Raw genomic sequence first — 18,273 nt, 5'->3', positions numbered from 1 at the left:
AGGTCTTCTGTCAATTTCTGGAGACTTGTTTTTCACCACTTCCTTCAGTGCAGCTTCAACTTCTTCCTTCAATACCATTGGTTCTTTATCAAATGCCACCTCCTGAAATGGATGAATATTGACCAATTCTTTTTGATACAGTCAGTCCGTGTATTCCTTCCATCTTCTTTTGATGTTTCCTGCATCATTCAATATTTTGCCCATAGTATCTTTCAATATTGCAACTCGAGACTTACATTTTTTCCTCAGTTCTCTCAGCTTGAGAAATGCCAAGTGTGTTTCTCTTTTGGTTTTCTAACTCCAGACCTTTGCACATTTCATTATAGTAATTGGCTTTGTCTTCTTGAGTTGCTCTTTGAAATCTTCTGTTCAGTTCTTTTATCTTGTCATTTCTTCCATTTGCTTTAGCTACTGTCTGTTCAAGGGCAAGTTTCAGAGTATCTTCTGACATCCATTTTGGTCTCTTCTTTCTTTCTTGTCTTCTTAATGACCTCTTGCTTTCTTCATGGATGATATACTTGATGTCATCCTACAGTTTATTTGGTTTTCGGTCATTGATGTTCAATGCATCAAATCTATTCTTTAGATGGTCTCTAAATTCAAGAGGGATATTATGAAGGTCATATTTTGGCTCTCATGGGCTTGTTTTAATTGTCTTTAACTTCAAGTTGAACTTGCATATGAGAAGTTGATGGTCTGTTCCAAAATCAGCTCCTGGCCTTATTTTGGCTGAAGATATTGAACTTCTCCATTACCTCTTGCCACAAATGTAGTCAATCTGATTCCTGTGTATTCTATCTGCTGAAGTCCACGTATATAACCATCGCTTATGTTGTTGAAAAAGGGTATTTGCAATGAATAAGTCATTGGTCTTGCAAAATTCTATCATGAAATCTCCAGCATTATTTCTACCACCAAGGCCATATTTTCCGGTTACTGGTAAGTCTTGTTTCTTTCCAACTTTTGCATTCCAGTCACCAGTGATAATCAACACATCATGATTGCATGTTCAGTCAATTTCAGACTACAGAAGTTGGTAGAAATCTTCAGTTTCCTCATCCTTGGTTTTGGTGGTTGGTGCATCGATTAGAATAATAGTAGTATTAACTGGTATTCCTCTTAGGCATATGGATATTATCCTATCACTGACAGTGTTGTACTAGAAAAGTACAGTACACTGTTGATCTAGAAACAGTCTTTGTGATGATGAATGCCACACCATTCCTCTTCAATTCCCAGCATAGTATTTCATATGGTCGTCTGATTCAAAATGGCCAAAACCAGTCCATTTCAGCTCCCTAATGCCTAGGATATCGATCTTTATGTGTTCCATTTCATTTTTTACAATTTCCAATTTTCCTAGATTTAGACTTCATACATTCCATGTTCTGATTATTAATGGATGTTTGCGTCTGTTTCTACTCATTTTGAGGTAGGTGGGTGTGGGGTTTGGGGGCAAAAGAACCAAAAGACCAGCATGAGACAGAGTGATAGGCTTCCTGGCTCACAGAGCAAGAAAACTGAGTGCCTATGGGAAGGGGACTTGCTGGTAGAAGAGGGTGCCTCTCTGGGTACCTATTTTCAAAGCTAAAAGAACTTTGTAACTCTGGCCTGAGCAGGGCCAAGGACCAGGCTAGAGAGAAGCATGCTTGTAACTTGGCTAAGAAGAAGCTGTTTTGATTGAAGAATTTTATCCTGACTTGTTCCTGATCCTATTACTTCTCTAATAAAACCCATAATTGTGAGTATTGTCTATGAGTTCTGTGTGGTCATTGCAATGCATTATTGAACCCAGTAGAGAAGTAGAGTGCTGTGCAAGGGACAGTTGGTGTCAGAATTAGTAAAGAGGTTGGAGGGTGGAGGGATGTCTTACTTCTACCTCACAGGAATCAGCCTTGGGCTGCTGATCTTGATCCTTCTTCTGCCTTGTGAAGTTAAGGGAGGTTGGAAGACATTGCCTCCATGTTCTATATGCAGTGTATAAGAATCTTTATAGAAGCAGGCCACTACATATTTCTCCTGAGGAGCCACCAGTGGGTTCAAATATCTGACTTTTTGGTTGACAGATGAGCATTTAAAAATTGTGCCATCAGGATTCCTTAGGCTGTTCAGCAGCTCTCTTTTTTCTTGACTTTATGCATACTGAATCATCATGCTGCCCTCAGTAGGAGACAAAGTATTGTCCAAAAAAAATTATTTTTGGAGAAAATAGCCACAGAGTGTTCTGCATCCATGCTCACACTGGATAGCTAAGAGTGTGGGTTCTGGAGTCAGAAATAATTAGTTCAAGTTCTGACTCTATTTTCAATATATTCCTAGGGAAAGTTATTTTTCCTTCTAATAATTTCATAGCCAATAAAACATAATTAAATATATTTCTGGTATTCTTTCATTTCAGCCCAAACCCATGTGATATCAGCAATGATATCTCTCATTCCGTACTCTTGTCTGAATCCAGCTTGAATTTCTGGCAGTTCCCTATGTATGCACTTCTGCAACCTTTTTTGAATTATCTTCAGCAAAATTTACTTGTATGTGATATTAATGATATGGTTAAAAAATTTCCACATTCTGTTGGATCACCTTTCTTTGGAATGGGCACACATATCTCTTCCAGTGGATTGGCCAGCTGGAATGCTCCTGAGAAGTGAGAATAACCAAACTTCATATCTCCTACTTTGCTCATATTGTCAGAAGAGACCAATCCCCTGAGAAGCTAATCATGCTTGGAAAAGTAGAGGGTCAAGAAAAGGAATGATCCTCAATGAGATGGATTAATACAGTGGCTACAATGATGGGCTCATGCACAGCAAGGATTGTGAGGATAACAAGGATTATGAGGATGTCACAGGACCAGGCAATGTTTTGTTCTGTTGTCTGTTGGGTCGTTATGAGTTGGAACCAACTTGATGGGACATAACAACAATAATGATCTGCCTATCAGTTTGTTGTGCTGTGTTAGCTTGTATGTTGCTATGATGCTGGAAGCTATGCTACCAGTATTTTGAATACTAGCAGAGACACCCATGGTGGACAGATTTCAGTGGAACTTCTGGACTAAGACAGACTAGGAAGAAAGGCCTGATGATCTACTTCAAAACTTAGCCAATGAAAACCCTATGGATCATAACAGAATATTGTTTAACATAGTGCATGTGGTAGTTAAGGTTGTGTATCAACTTAGCTGGGCCGTGGTTCTGAGTGGCTGAGTAGCTGGATGTAATTATTCCCCATGATGAGATTGTAATCACCTGCATGATGGAATCTGCTGTGAGCAGCTAAGTAGTTGCCTTTGGGGTGTGGCCTACTTCTAGTACACAGGAGAAGTTTTGAGAAACATTTTTAGCTTTTTGGCACATCTGGACCCTGCATTTGGCCAAGTCTTTTTTTTTTTTTTTCTCTCATTTGGCCAAGTCTTGATCTGCTTTGTTGCCTGCCAATCTTGAGATTGCTTCTGGACTTGAACTAGTGGCCTGATGTGTTGTCTGCTGATCTTGGGATTGCATCATTTTACCTGCCAATCTTGGCTTGGTCAGCTTCAGCAACTGTGTGACTTAAGAGAAGCTTCTAGCTCTAGTGGACATGGAAGAAGAGGCAGAGGTGAAGCCCAAGGCTGAGGGGCCTTCACTCATCCCCTATAGCTGGCAGTCTGAATTTGGACTTCTAGCCTCCTAAACTGTAAGAGAATAAACTGCTGTTTGTTAAAGCCATACATTTATGGTATTTCTGTTATTGCAGCACTAGAGAACAAAGACAGTGCTGGAAGATGAGCCCCTAGGTGGAAACCACTCAAAATACACAGTGACGGCAATAATACACTTGAGCATACCAACAATCTTGAAGATGATGTAGACCAAGCTGTGTCTCTTTCTGTTGTAACTCACGGGGTTGCCATGAATCAGAGCCAACTCAACAGCAACTAACAACAGCAATAATAATGGTGCTGGTCCCAAGGATTATTGTGAAGATGAAACTAGATGTTGGCTGTTAAGACTTTTGCCTCATATTTGACACACAGCAAGTGCTTAGTAGATGAGAGTTATTATTGTTCACTAGTGTGGATTACGGGAGCTCTGGTGGCACAGTGCCTAAGGCGTTTGACTGCTAACCAGGAGTCTGGTGGTTCAAACCCACCAGCCACTCCTCGGAAGGAAGGTTGGCAATCTACTTCCATAGTGATACTGCCTTGGAAACTCAAGGAGGGATCGCCATGAGTCAGATCCGACTTTGGTTTTTTTTTTTTTGTTTTGTTTTTTTTTTTTAGTGTGGATTACAGCCTATTACTGAACCAATCACATTGGCCAGAGAATACTGTACTCTGATTGACCAGCTTGAATCATATAGTTACATTCTGAGAATTGATATCAACTGGAGAAAGGCAGAGGTGACAGTGTAGAGAGAAGTCTTTAGACTATTGCAGGAGAGGATGGTGGCTTGAGTAAGGATGAGGGTGGTGGATGGGTACTAGAGTTGCAGTCCAGGCATTGTGCTTCTGGCAAGCTGTAGGTATAAATTAGTGCTCCCCACCCAAAGTGTTGTAATGTAGTTCTGCTCCTTTTTATCTAAGTGGAGAGGGAAGGAGGAGAACACCAGAGCGCAAAGATGAATTAACACATACCATGAGCTCAGCCATGTGGAAGTCCCAACAACAGGCTACATTTCCTACTCCAAGTCAAGCCACCAAAAATTGCCCTTTTTGGCACCTGGTGGATTCTTAAGAAAATGCACCCCCATGGAGGCAGGATTTGTGGTTAAAGCAGAACAGACGCCAGCCATGCTAACTATAGCTGCAGGCAGCTCTTTTTGTATGGGATGTTAGGAACCATCTTCTCCAAGGCCCTGCTACTCATCTTCTATTGCAAGCAAATACCGGGTTTTACAACAGGAACCCGTCCAACTTGGGTTGCTGCACTTCCTGGCAGCTTCCCTTCCTAGCAGTCCCTCCTCCAAACAGAGATGAGGCAATTGTTCCTCAAAGAGCAAGAGAGTATCCATGGTGGAGCTCAGGGTCAGGAGACACAATGTGCAAAGGCACTGGCTAAGGGAGCTGGAACAGTAAAGCATGAGAAAACTGCTGCCTTGACCTCTACCTCTGTATAAGGCATACCTGGGATTGGTAAAGTATGTCAACTACAAGAGGGGAGGGACCAGGTATTGAGTTAAGATATTGCATTTTGAGGGTGCCTCTCAATAACCCTAAGCAGTGAGCATTGTGTCCCTCATTTGACAGATTTGGACTTGGCACACCTGGGAGTCACATATCTGTATGTCTCCAAAAGCCCATATTTTCCTAGTCAAGCTTCTTTCTGGTGTTTTTCACCTCTCCATTGCCCCATGACTCCAGCTGATATTTTTCCCCACTGAACCAAATGAACCTGGGGGTAACTAGTCAGAAACCACTGGCTTCCACTGCCAGGAGATAAGAACAGCCTTGTAGCAGTGTGTGCTCATACACATATATGCATGCCTTTTGCATATTGTAGAGAGTAAGGAAATGTTAGGACTTATCACTATGAGCTGTGTTACCGTTCATCATACTGATTCCTTTCTTAAATGAGGACAGTCTAATTTTCTTGAGTGAGGGATTAGTGATTCAGTGGTAGAATTATTATCTCTCATGTGGGAGACCTGGCTTTGATTCCAGGCCAATGCATCTCATGAACCACCACCACCCATCTGTCAGTGGAGGCTTGTGTGTTGTTGTGATGCTTAACAGGTTTCAGCAGAGCTCTCAGACTAAGAAAAACTACAAAGAAAGGCCTGGAGATCTACTTCTGAAAATCAGTAAGTAAAAAACGAATGGATCATAATGCTCCAATCTACAACCAATTATGGGGATGACAAAAGATTGGGCAATGTTTCATTTATATGGGTTAAATGGAAATGAATTCAATGACAAGTTTCATCTGTGCTCTAAGGTTAAACCCACCAGCCACTCATTGGAAGGAAAATGGGGCAATCTACTTCCGTAGTGATACTGCCTCGGAAACCCAAGGAGGGGTTGCTATGAGTCGCATCCGACTCAACGGCACATAACAACAACAACAACAACAACAGTACTCCATGAATTTTATTGCATCATCAATGTTAAAGAGCTTTTCAAAAAGAAACATTTTCTTTGAACGCCAAAGGGGTTGGTATTTGTTTGTATAAATATACCAAACCCAATGCCATCAAGTCAATTCTGACTCACAGTGACACTATAGGACAGAGTAGAACTGCTCTACTGGGTTTCCAAGGCTGTAATTCTCTCTCTTTTTTTTAAAAAAAAATTTATTGTGATTTACGTTAAAGTTTACAGATCAAATTCACTTTCCATATAGCCATTCATACACATTTTATTTCATGACATTGACTGCAATTCCCCACAATGTAACAACTCTTTTCCCACCTCCTCCCTGTGGTTACCTCTTCCCTGTGTACTTCTTTCCTATGCATTCCTGCTACCTGAGCTATCTCCTTGTGCAAATACTCCCCTTCTGTTCTCCTATGACTGATTGTTCTAAGGAGTGTATCTACCTGATCTACCTATATGCCTGTCGATTGTTTGGCTGGAAGCCACAGAAGTGAGTTCAATTCCAGAGCTGAAGAGTAAGTGGGGGCTGTAGTCTCAGGGGTCTCATCAGGCTCTATCAGACCAGTAAATCTGGTCTTTTTATGATTTAGAGTTTTGTTCTACATTGTTCTCCCACTCTATCCAGGATCTCCTGCGCTGATCCCTTTCCAAGTGGGACAGTGGTGGCCAGGCACCATCTAGTTCTTCTGATCTCATGGTCATATAGGTTGAGGATTGCATGGTCTACTAGTCTCTTGGACTGATCATTTCCATGAGTTATTGGTTTTCTTCATTCTTCTTTGCTCTGGATGAGGAGAGACCCATTGTTGCATCTAGATGGCTGCTTGCAAGCATCTTTAAAAAGACCCCAGTCATTATTCACCAAAGTAGGATGTAGAACAATATTATTGTGCAGTATGTTATACCAATTGAGCTTGAAATCCTCTGTGACCATCCAAGGCTGTAATTCTTTATGGAAGCAAACTGCCTCATCTTTCTCCCTTGAAACAGCTGATGAGTTCAAACTTCAGACCTTTTGGTTGGCAGCTGAATGCCTTAACCACTATGATACCAGAGCTCCTTTGAATGAGTGTAAGTGCATGGTATTTGGGCTCACACACAGGGACATGTTTCTCAGAAGGGGGTTTCATGTCTAACACATACACAACTGTGTTGTGTCCAAGGCACTATTATGCTTCCCAAGGGAGAACCTGACCCATACTCAAAGGTCTCTCCAGCTTAAATTAAAGCTTTCCTTGCCAGAAACCAAAGTTCCTAGTCAATCATTAGTCAATGTTTTATTTTTACCAGGTTGAGAATAGAGACCAAACCAAAGCAAATCCATTGCTGTCAAGTTGATTCCAACTCATAGTGACCCAACAGGACAGAGTAGAATTGCCCCTGTAGGATTTTCAAGACTGTAAATCTTTATGGAAGCAGACTTCCACATTTTTCAGAGTGTCTGGTGAGTTTGAAGTGTTGCTCTTTGCGGTAGCAGCCAAGCACTTAACCACTGTGCCTCTAGGACTCCAAAAATAGACTATTTGCCTGTAAAGATGTTCAAGGTGTACTGGTGGCTTCCAGTAATAGCTAGAATGTGTGTGAAAACAATAAATTATTAGAGGGCAGGTTGGAGGTGGAGATAGAAAATGAGGGGCTATTAGTCAATGGCTTCATCCAAAGCAGGAGGTGATTTTAAGAAAAATAAATAAATAGAAAGAACATACTAATATCAGCATCACTTCCTAGTTCATCCCGAGTTGGACTAATGGAAAGAGTGATTCCTTGCTTTCAGTCTTTTCTGTATGAGGTAAGATGTTGTTGCAATGGATATACATTGATTGACCCAAAATAACTTTCCCTCAATTTTCTGGATGCTCAAGAATACTCCAGAGACCCTGCTTTTGTTTTGAGTTAGCCATTTGAGAGCTTGGCTCCGATCCTTGTGTAACCATTCAAACTGAGTGAACCAGAAAAATGTCAGGAACTACACAAGGACATATAGTACAGTTTAATTAGTTTAGAGAGAGGGTGGGTCTCCCCCTCCTCCCTAAACATCACTCAGCAAATTGTTTTTTTTATGGTCTTGTTAAAATAATTTCATGGTTGCAGTTTTGTTCTCATGCTAACCGAGCAGGACCGCGTGGGTTATTAAAAAGGGTAGCCAGCCTGGCGAAGGTGGGGGCATTCTCTGTGCTTTTAAAAAGCATAGGGGTTTAATCAGCTGGCTTGTGCAATGGCGTATTAAAGAACCCAATCTTGAATGTCAGCACAAGGCTGAAGCCTCTATTAATAATAGTCGCTACCTAGGAAATGCTTTTGCTGGCTTTAATCAGGAATTTTCCATAGTAACCAAGGCTGCCCACGGGTAGCTGGGCAGCAGTGACTTTCATTCCATCAGACACATTTTTCAGTTCATTGTAGTAAGGAGAATATTACTTACTGGAACATGCAAGTGGAGCTGGGCTCTCTGGGAACAAAAATCTTGTTGTTGGTTCTTCAAGAATATTGGAGAACTGTCTTCAAAGGAAGACAAGCCACCAAAGTTTCAAAATGTTGGGCTATCACATTTAATTCCAGGCCCTCAAGTTTTTCTCATGTGACTGTGTCTTGTCATCTAAGCCTTGCAGGCATGATAGCATTGGGTGATCAGGGCAGCCATTTTTCCTTATGTTTCGATTGCGAAGAGAAGTCGCTCCCTTCTAAAATACCTCCCATAGATCCTCACAGCCCATGGGATAAAATTTGGACTTTTTAGCCTGATGCTTAAGGTCATTTATAATCTGGCACCAACCCATTTCTAGCTTCATTTCCCTTTCCCATTCCACCATCTCATTCCTGCTAGGAGCCCACCCTCACTGAGTGACTCTTTTTGGCTTCCTTAACAAAGGTTCTTCCTTTGGTCTTAGAAGCTTTTCTCTAAGTCTATTAGACAAAAGTTTTTCATCTTTCAGTGCAAAGCTCAAATGCCATCTCCTCTAGGGAAGTCTTGAAGACCAGGCAGTAGGGTCATTGTGTGTATGACAATATACAGCACTCTGTGTTGCTACTACTCCCAGTTATAGTATTTCTAGGCAAGTGTGTGTGTGTGATGTAAAATTAACTTTTAACCTATTTATCCTTCAGAGAAGATAGCAACTCCCTAAAAACCTTGCTTTCCTAAATGTAGTTTGCAGTATTAGACTCACCTGGGAGTTTATTGTTGTTGTTATTGGCAAGTGCCGTCAAGTCGACTCCGACTCAGTGACCCCCTGTACAACAGGACAAACCACTGCCCGGTTGTGTGCCAGCCTCACAATCCTTGTTGTTCCTGAGCCCATCATTGCAGCCACTGTGTCAGTCCATCTTGTTGAGGGTCTTCCCCTTTTTTGCTGACCCTCTACTTCACCAAGTATGATATCTTTCTCCAGGGAATGGCCCCTTCTGACAACATGGTGATCTGACAACACAACCAAAGTAGGTGAGATAAAGTCTGGCTGTTCTTGCTTTCAAGGAGCACCCCTCCCTAGATCTACTGACCCAGAGTCTCCATTTTCACCAAATCCCCAGGTGAATCATTTGTGCATTAAAATTTGAGAAGCACTGATCTAGAGGGCCCAAAAGTCATGAGGATCATCTTTAATTTTTCCATGGTACGTGCTGCATAGCCAAATCAAAGGGGAACTCCTTAAATTCACACACACCTAGACATTACCTGATTCAGTAGGGCTGAGGTAGGCCCTGAGAAAGTGTGTCTTTTTCTGCAGATGAGTCAGAAGCACAGACAGGATAGAGAACTACTGGCTGAGCTCAATAATTCTCAGACTTGAGTGTGCCTCAGAATTGTCCAGAAGACTTGTTAATACAGATTATTGGGCCCCACCCTCAAATTCCTGATTCCGTTGGTCTGGGGTGGGGCTTAGAATTTGCATTTCTGACAAGTTTCTGGGTGATGCTGTTGCTGTTGGTATAGGAACTATGCTAAAAACCACTGGCTTAGTACACAATAAATATTTGTCAAATGAATAAATGGATGAGAAGATTATAAAAACAGAATTAGATTCAAGAAATACCTAGTGTTTTAGCTATCATTCGCTGATAACTAAGCCATTCTAAAACTTAGGGACTGAAGACAACAATTTATTATTTCTCACAATTCTGTGAGTTGACAGGGCTCAGTGGAGTGGTTCTTCTGCTCCACATGGGGTAACTCAGAGTGCTCACGAGGCTACAGTCCATTGGAAGTTTTGCTAGAGTTACAATGCCTCCCATTTTCCAAGGCCTTTTTCCACAGCACAGATTCTAATCTCTCATTAGTTGGCCCAGGCTTCTTTACAGCATGCAGCCTGCTTCTAAGAGGAGGCATGGATGCCATCAGTCTTCTTAAAGACTGGGCTTACGACGCCCAGAATGCCAGTTTTGCCATATTCTCTTGGTAAACCAAATTACAAGGTGAACTTCAATTTAAGAGGAAGGGAAATAGACTCTACATCTTGCCGGGAGTTTCTGGATGGTGTGAACAGTTAACACATGTGGCTGCTAACTGAAAGGTTAGAGTTCAAACTTCTCCCACAGCAAGTCTACCTAAGAGGTATTGCAAAAGAAAGGCATGGTGATCAACTTCTGAAAAATCAGCCATTGAAAACCCTATGGAACACAGTTCTACTCTGACACACATGGGGTCACCATAAATTGGAACCAACTCAACAGCAACTGGTTTTATTGATGAGAGGTGCAGCAAAGAATCTTGGCCATCATTAATCCACCATGTCTAGTTTATTACAGAGGACAGATCAAGAGAACTAATGAGAACTACCTTAAAGTCAATTAATCTGTCAGTTGCTCAACCATCTATTGCTCTCCATGCTGGGCCCTGGGCTGGGAATTCAATGATAGATGTCAGTTCTGTTCAACATTCCTGCTCAGTCAAGCTCTCTTTGATAGCTCATTTTTTTTTTTTTTTGGACCCAGGCTTTCCTCCTGTTCCATCTGCCAAACATGGAAAGGGTTTAGGAAAATTGTTTTGGAGGCATAAAGCAACACCTCCCAGACAGTTCTACAGGACTCAGATGCTGAGGTACTGAAGTTTCTAATTAGCATCATAAAACACTGTGATGGATCTCATTAGCCTTGATCATCAGGCAGTTGTTAGCTGCTGTCAAGTCAGCCCTAGACTCATGACAACCCTATGCACAACAGGAGCAGACTATTGTGACCCATAGGGCTTTTATTGGCTGATTTTTTTTGGGGGAAGTAGATTTCCAGGGCTTTCTTCCTAGCCTATCTTAGTCTGGCAGGTGATTTAAAAAAAGAGAAAAGTTTGGGGAATGAACGAAAAATTGAATGACTGTATTACTTTAACAGGGAGCCCTGGGTAGCACAAACAGGTGAAGTGCCTGGTTACTAGCTGAAAGGTTAGAGGTTCAAATTCACCCAGGGGTGCCTCAGAATGCAGGCCTTGTGATCTGCTTCCGGAAGATCACACCCTTGAAAAGTCTATGAAGCTACTCTGCACACATGGAGTTGCCATGACTCGGAACTGACACTACGGCAACTAACAACAACAATATTACTTTAATAGCAAATTATTTTAATACCTGTGCTTTTTGTTCAGTCTACAAAGTTCTTTTTCAAGGCATCATCATATCTAGTCCTTTACAATCATCCATCAGGTGGTCCAACTCGCAGAATTGTGAGAAATAATAAATTCTATCCCTAGAACTGAGGTTCTGAGAGTGGAAGTTGCCCAAGGTAATGATAACTAAATAGCTGTTGGAATTCAAATCCAGGACGCCTTGCCACAAACTTTTCCCATGAGTCTATTTTAGGAAATTTCTTACAGGAAAGAACTTGGTTGAATATCCTGTGGTCAACCTAATATAGCAGGAGGAAATACAGTGTAATTTAGATCTGTTACTTATAGCAGGTGCTGAAAATTTCTTAGAAATGTTAAATCCTGGGCCCCACCCAGACCTGCTGAATCAGATCCTGCATTTTAACAATGATGATTTGTGTGGAAAGGTTTGAGAAGCACTGATATAGGGTACAATTTTGGAATCAAACAGGCTGAGTTCAGATCCTGCTTCGGCCATTTACGTTGCATGACTTGGGCAAGTTATTGTCTAAACTGCAGTCTCTTTACTTTTAAAACAGTGATTAAAATGGCACCTGCCTTCTCAAGGTTCTGGCAAACATTCTATAAGTTAATTGATGTAAAGTACTTAGCTGGCTGTCTGGCTTATAGTAAGTGCTCAAGAAATGTGAGCTACTATCTGTGTGTTGTTGTTTGTTATCATTATGGTTAAAAATGGTAATTAGCCATATGGCCCATGGGTTCCCTCAGTGAAAAGCAAAAATTTACACAGAAACACACTCACACAGAGACACACACTCACACACACATTCATACACAATTGTTCTCTCACACACACATTCACACACACACTGCAAAAGAAAGGAAAGACAGATCTTCTGCCCTTGAGATGCTCTCAGAGCAATGAGAGAGGGAGAACAGATGCAGAGAAAAACAGACAAGCAAACTTCTCCCACAGCAATATCCCCACGGAGCCCACATCCTCACAGGCTAGATGGGCTGTTTGATGAGGTGCCACAATGAAGAGGAACGGTTCGGAGCTTGTTAACTAACTGATGAGTCAGGGGTGACAGGAACTGAAGCGTGAAGGTGGAAATACACAAACAGGGCTCAGCGGGCCAGGCCTGGCAGGGCACCTGCCCTGTCCCTCATTCCTCACCCTCCTGAGGGCAAAGAGGGGTGAAGGGGTAAAGGTGAGTCCAGAGGGGGAGAGGGAAGGCTGGTCCCACCTGGGGCAACAGGAAATATTGGAGACTGAGGGGTAGACAAAGCCAGTATCTATAGAGGAATGCTGAGCTCCACATTCATTCTGGGGACAAGAAAATTGATTCCAAATCCAGAGGGGGCAGCGGCAGAGTAGATGACAGGAGTCAAGAATGTCCTGGTGAGTGATCTTTGGGAATCATGTACTATAAGAACTACAGGCACAAGTGCTACATTGGGGAGCTGCTTAATTACCTAGTGCTGCTCTAACAGAAACTTCCCTAGTGATACTGCCTCAGAAACCCAAGGAGGGGTCCCTATGAGTCGGGGCCGACTCGACAGCACATAACAACAACAACAACGCTGTAACAGAAATGTCACAAGTGGGTAGTTTTAAAGAACAGAAATTTGTTTTCTCATAGTTCAAGATGATAGAAGTGTGCACTCAGTGTGTGACTTTAGAAGGAGGTCCTTCTTTGTCCATTTCAGTTTCTAGTAGCTGGCAATCCTTAATAATTTCTGGGCTTGTATATGTACCTACCTAGTGTGTATCTGTCTTCATATGGCATCTGATCCTTCACAATCATTTGAGACTATTCTAGTATATTATAACTCAGCAATGATTAGGTTTAGGACCCACCCTACACTGATATGGCTTCATTAATATAACTGAAGAAACCCTTATTTCCAAACAGGGTCTATTTATAGGTAGAAGGGTTAAGAGTTTAGCACATATTTTTTCTTTCTTTTTCTTGGGAGGCTGAGGATAGGGGTGGGATGGGACAAAGTTCAATCCATAACAGGAGGCAAGATGGAACAAATGTAGGCTGGAGGGGGTCAAAGTGAAGGTTGGAGTCCTGAGAGTGTCTTGGCTCATCGTCATCATCATCATCACCATCATCATCATAATGCCTTACTTTTGTCAAGTGCTTATTATATGTCAGCATTTTCCATGTATTAACTCACTTCATCTTCACAAATAAACAAGATAGTTACCATCTTACAGATGAGAAAACTGAGACAAACATGCTAAACTATTTTCCCATAGTTACACAGCCAATAAGTGGCAGAGCCAGGCAATTTGGTTCTCAGAAAAGGTACTCTTAATTACTGAGCAATTGAATATCAGTTAGTCTTTGATGCATTGTTTTTAGAGGGGGTATGGGGCTGATGTGTGAGTGTATCTATTTGGCTTAAAGAGACTGGGTGGGGGAGAAAAATGGGGATGACTTGTGATCCTGTCTTTCGAGGGGGGTGCCCATCCTAGAGATGAGCTCCCTCATAGTCCCACTTTGTTTCAAGTTTCAGTCCACAATGGGCTGACACTGTGTACATGCCCATTCTGTAATTTTGCGTCACATACTGAGCTAGGGTCTAGGAGACACAAAGTGTAAAACCTTGCCTGCCCTAGCCCGACAGGCACAGTGTCTCACAGATGTCTGTTGCAGTAGCCTGTGTCAGAGAGGTGCAAATTATGGAAAGGCAGGTTAGGATGCTGTGGCTTCAACTTTCCAACTCAGCCAATGAAACCAAGATGGCAGAAAGGTTGGCTTCATTCTTCCTCTTTCTATTTTCCTCTGTTTTCTGTGTCTTGGTGAGTCTTTTCCAAAGCTCAGCTCAATCCTGTTATGGATTGAAGTGTGCCTCCCAAAAGTATGTGTTGAAATCCTAACCCCTGTACCTATAAATATGACCCTATTTGAATAAAAAAGTTTCTTTTGTCATCAATGAGATTATACCAGTGTATGGTGGATCCTAAAACTAATCATTCTGAGTTATAATAAGAGCAGAATAGACACAGAGACACAGGGGGAAGACATCATATAAAGACAAATATGGCAGATGCATCCATAAGCCCAGAAACACCAAGGATTGCTGGCTAGTAAAAGGTGAAATAGATAAAGAAGGACCTCTTCCAAGAGCCATGCCTTGAACTGGAACTTCAAGCCTCTTGAACTGTGAGAAAATTAATTTCTGTTACTTAAAGCCATTCACTTGTGGTATTTTTGTTACGGCAGCGCTAGGTCATTAAGACAGGTCTTACCATAAAATATCTCATCTCTTCACCTTCTTCCATTTTGCCACACACCTCAAGTCTCCTCATTTATGGAGATCAAAGATCTGGCCCCAAATTATAAAGCCACTTTCTTCAAATCTCAATTTCTCCAGCATACTGTTAGAAACAACCTATGGAGGAAGCAAACCTAAGCAACACTCTTCTATGGGGATTGGCTAGGACCTTTCAGATGAAGAAACACAATCTTCTACCCAGCAGTGAAAAGAGACTTGGAATTCACATGGAAGATCTTTGTGGAAATCTCAGCTTTGATACTCATTAGTAGTTGTTGTTGTTAGGTGCCATCGAGTTGTCTCTGACTCATAGTGACCCCATGCACAGCAGAACAAAACACTGCCCGGTCCTGAGCCAGCTACACGATTCTTGCTACACTTGAGCCCATTGCTGCTGCCACTGTGTCAATCCACCTCATTGAGGGCCTTCCTCTCTTTCGTTGATCCTCCACCTTACCAAGTGTGACATCCTTCTCCAGGGAGTGGTCCTTTCTGACAACATGGCCAAAGTAGGTAAGAAGAAGTCTGACCATTCTCACCTCCAAGGAGCATTCTGGCTGCACTTCCTCCAGGACAGATTTGTTAGTCCATGGTACTTTCAGCATTTTTCGCCAACACAACAGCTCAAAAGCATCAACTCTTCTTTGGTCCTCCTTATTCATTGTCCAGCTCTCACATGCATATGAGGTGACTGAAAATACCATGGCTTGTGTCAGGTGCACCTTAGTCCTCAAGGAGACATCTTTGCTCTTCACACTTGAAAGAGGTCCTTTGCAGCCGATTTGCCCAGTGCTATACATTGTCTGATGTCCTGACTGCTGCTTCCATTGGCATCGATTGTAGAACTGAGCAATGTGAAGTCTTTGACAATTTCAATCTTTTCTCCATTTATCATAATGTTACTTATAGGTCCAGTTGTGAGGATTTTTGTTTTCTTTATATTGAGATATAATCCATACCATAGACTGTATTCTTCAATCTTCATCAGTAAGTTCTTCAAGTCATCCTTACTTTCAGCAAGGAAAGTTGAGTCATCAGCATATCATAGGTTGTTAATGATTCTTCCTCCAATCCTGATGCCATGTTCTTCTTCATATAGTACATCTTCTTGGATTATTTGCTCAGCATACACATTGAATAAGTATGGCAAAAGGATACACTCCCTTCTTGATTTTAAACCATGCAGTGTTCCCTTTTTCTGTTTGAACGATGCCTTGTGGTCTATGTACAGGTTCCTCATGAGTACAATTAAGTGTTCTGGAATTCCCATTCTTCTCTATGTAATCCACAATTTATTATTATCCACACAATCAAAAGCTATTGCATAGTCAATAAAACACAAGTAAACATCTTTCTGGTATTCTTTACTTTGAGCCAAGATCCATCTGACATCAGCAATAATATCCCTCATTCCACATCCTCTTCTGAATCCAGCCTGCACCTCTGGAAGTTCTCTGTCAATATACTGCTGCAACCATTTTTGAATCATCTTCAGTAAGATTTTACTTGAATGCTATATTAATGATATTGTTTGACAATTTCCACATTCTGTGGGATCACCATTCTTTGGAATGGGTACAAATATGGATCTGTTTCAGTTAATTGGCCAGGTAGCTGTCTTCCAAATCTCTTGGCATAACCAAGTGAGTGCCTCCATCGGTTCATTCGTTTGTTGAAATATCTCAATGGGTATTCTGTCAATTCCTGGAGCCTTGTTCTTCGCCAATTCCCTCAGTGCAGCTTTGACCTCTTCCCTCAATACCATTGGTTCTTGAACATATGCCACCTCCTGAAATGGATGAAGATCGACCAGTTCTTTTTGGTACGGTGACTCTGTGTATTCCTTCCATCTTCTTTTGATGCTTCTGCATCATTCAATATTTTTCCCATAGAATCTTTCAATATTGCAACTCGAGACTTAAATTTTTTCCTCAGTTCTCTCAGATTCAGAAATGCTGAGCATGTTCTTCCTTTTTGGTTTTCTAACTCCAGGTCTTTGTACATTTCATTATAGTAATTGGCTTTGTCTGCTTGAGCTGCTCTTTGAAATCTTTTGTTCAGCTTGTCATTTCTTCCATTTGCTTTAGCTACTCTCCACTCAAGGGCAAGTTTTAGAGTCTTCTCTGACATCCATTTTGGTCTTTTCTTTCTTTCTCATCTTTTTAATGACCTCTTGCTTTCTTCATGGATGATGTTCTTGATGTCATCCTACAATTCTTCTGGTTTTCAGTCATTGGTGTTCAATGCATCAAATCTGTTCTTTAGATGGTCTCTAAATTCAAGAGGGATGTATTCAAGATCATGTTTTGGCTCTTGTGGACTTCTTTTAACTGTGTTCAACTTCAAGTTGAACTTGCATATGAGCAGTTGATGGTCTGTTCTACAGTCAGCTCCTGGCCTTGTTTTGGCTGAAGATATTGAGCTTCTCTATCACCTCTTGCCACAGATGTAGTCAATCTGATTCCTGTGTACTCTGTCTGGTGAAGTCCATGTGTATAGCCACTGTTTGTGTTGTTGAAAAAAGGTATTTGCAATGAATAAGTCATTGGTCTTGTAAAATTCTATCATGCAATCTCCAGCGTTATTTCTGTCACCAAGGCCAAATTTTCCAACTACTGGCGATCTTTGTTTTCAACTTTTGCATTCCAATCATCAGTGATAAGCAACACATCTTGATTGCATGTTCGGTCAATTTCAGACTGCAGAAGTTGATAAAAATCTTCAATTTCCTCATCTTTTGCTTTGGTGGTTGGTGCATAAATTTGAATAATAGTCATATTAACTGGTCTTCCTTGTAGGTGTATGGATATTTTCCTATCACTGACAGCATTGTACTTCAGGACAGATCTTGAAACATCTTTTGTGATGATGAATACTACACCCTTCCTCTTCAATTTGTCATTCCTGGCATAGTAGATCAATCATATGGTTGTCTGATTCAAAATGGCCCAAACAAGTCCATTTCAGCTCACTAATGCCTAGGATATCAATCTTAGTGCATTCCATTTCATTTTTGACAACTTCCAATTTTCCTAGGTCCATACTTTGCACATTCCATGTTCTGATTATTAATGGATGTTTGCAACTGTTTCTCCTCAATTTGAGTCGTGCCATGGGAGCACATGGAGGTCCTGAAAAACTTACTTTATCCATATCATTAAGGTTGGTTCTACTCTAATGAGGCACTTCCTTCTCAGTCCTATTTTGAGTGTCTTCCAACCCAAGGGGCTAGTCTTCCTGCACTGTGTGGGACAATGTTTCCCAGCTATTCATAAAGTTGCCTAGTAATGTATCAGACAGTGTTTCTCTGCTATTCATAAGGTTTACCCAGGCCAATTTTTGAGAAGTGGATGGCCTCCTCCTTCTTCCTAGT

The sequence above is a fragment of the Orycteropus afer genome, unplaced genomic scaffold, assembly GCF_000298275.1.
Source record: "Orycteropus afer afer isolate SDZICR_OR568_19922 unplaced genomic scaffold, OryAfe1.0 scaffold00306, whole genome shotgun sequence".
Lineage (NCBI taxonomy): Eukaryota > Metazoa > Chordata > Mammalia > Tubulidentata > Orycteropodidae > Orycteropus > Orycteropus afer.
The sequence above is the reverse complement of the archived record's forward strand: the minus strand, read 5'-3'. Positions refer to the sequence as shown.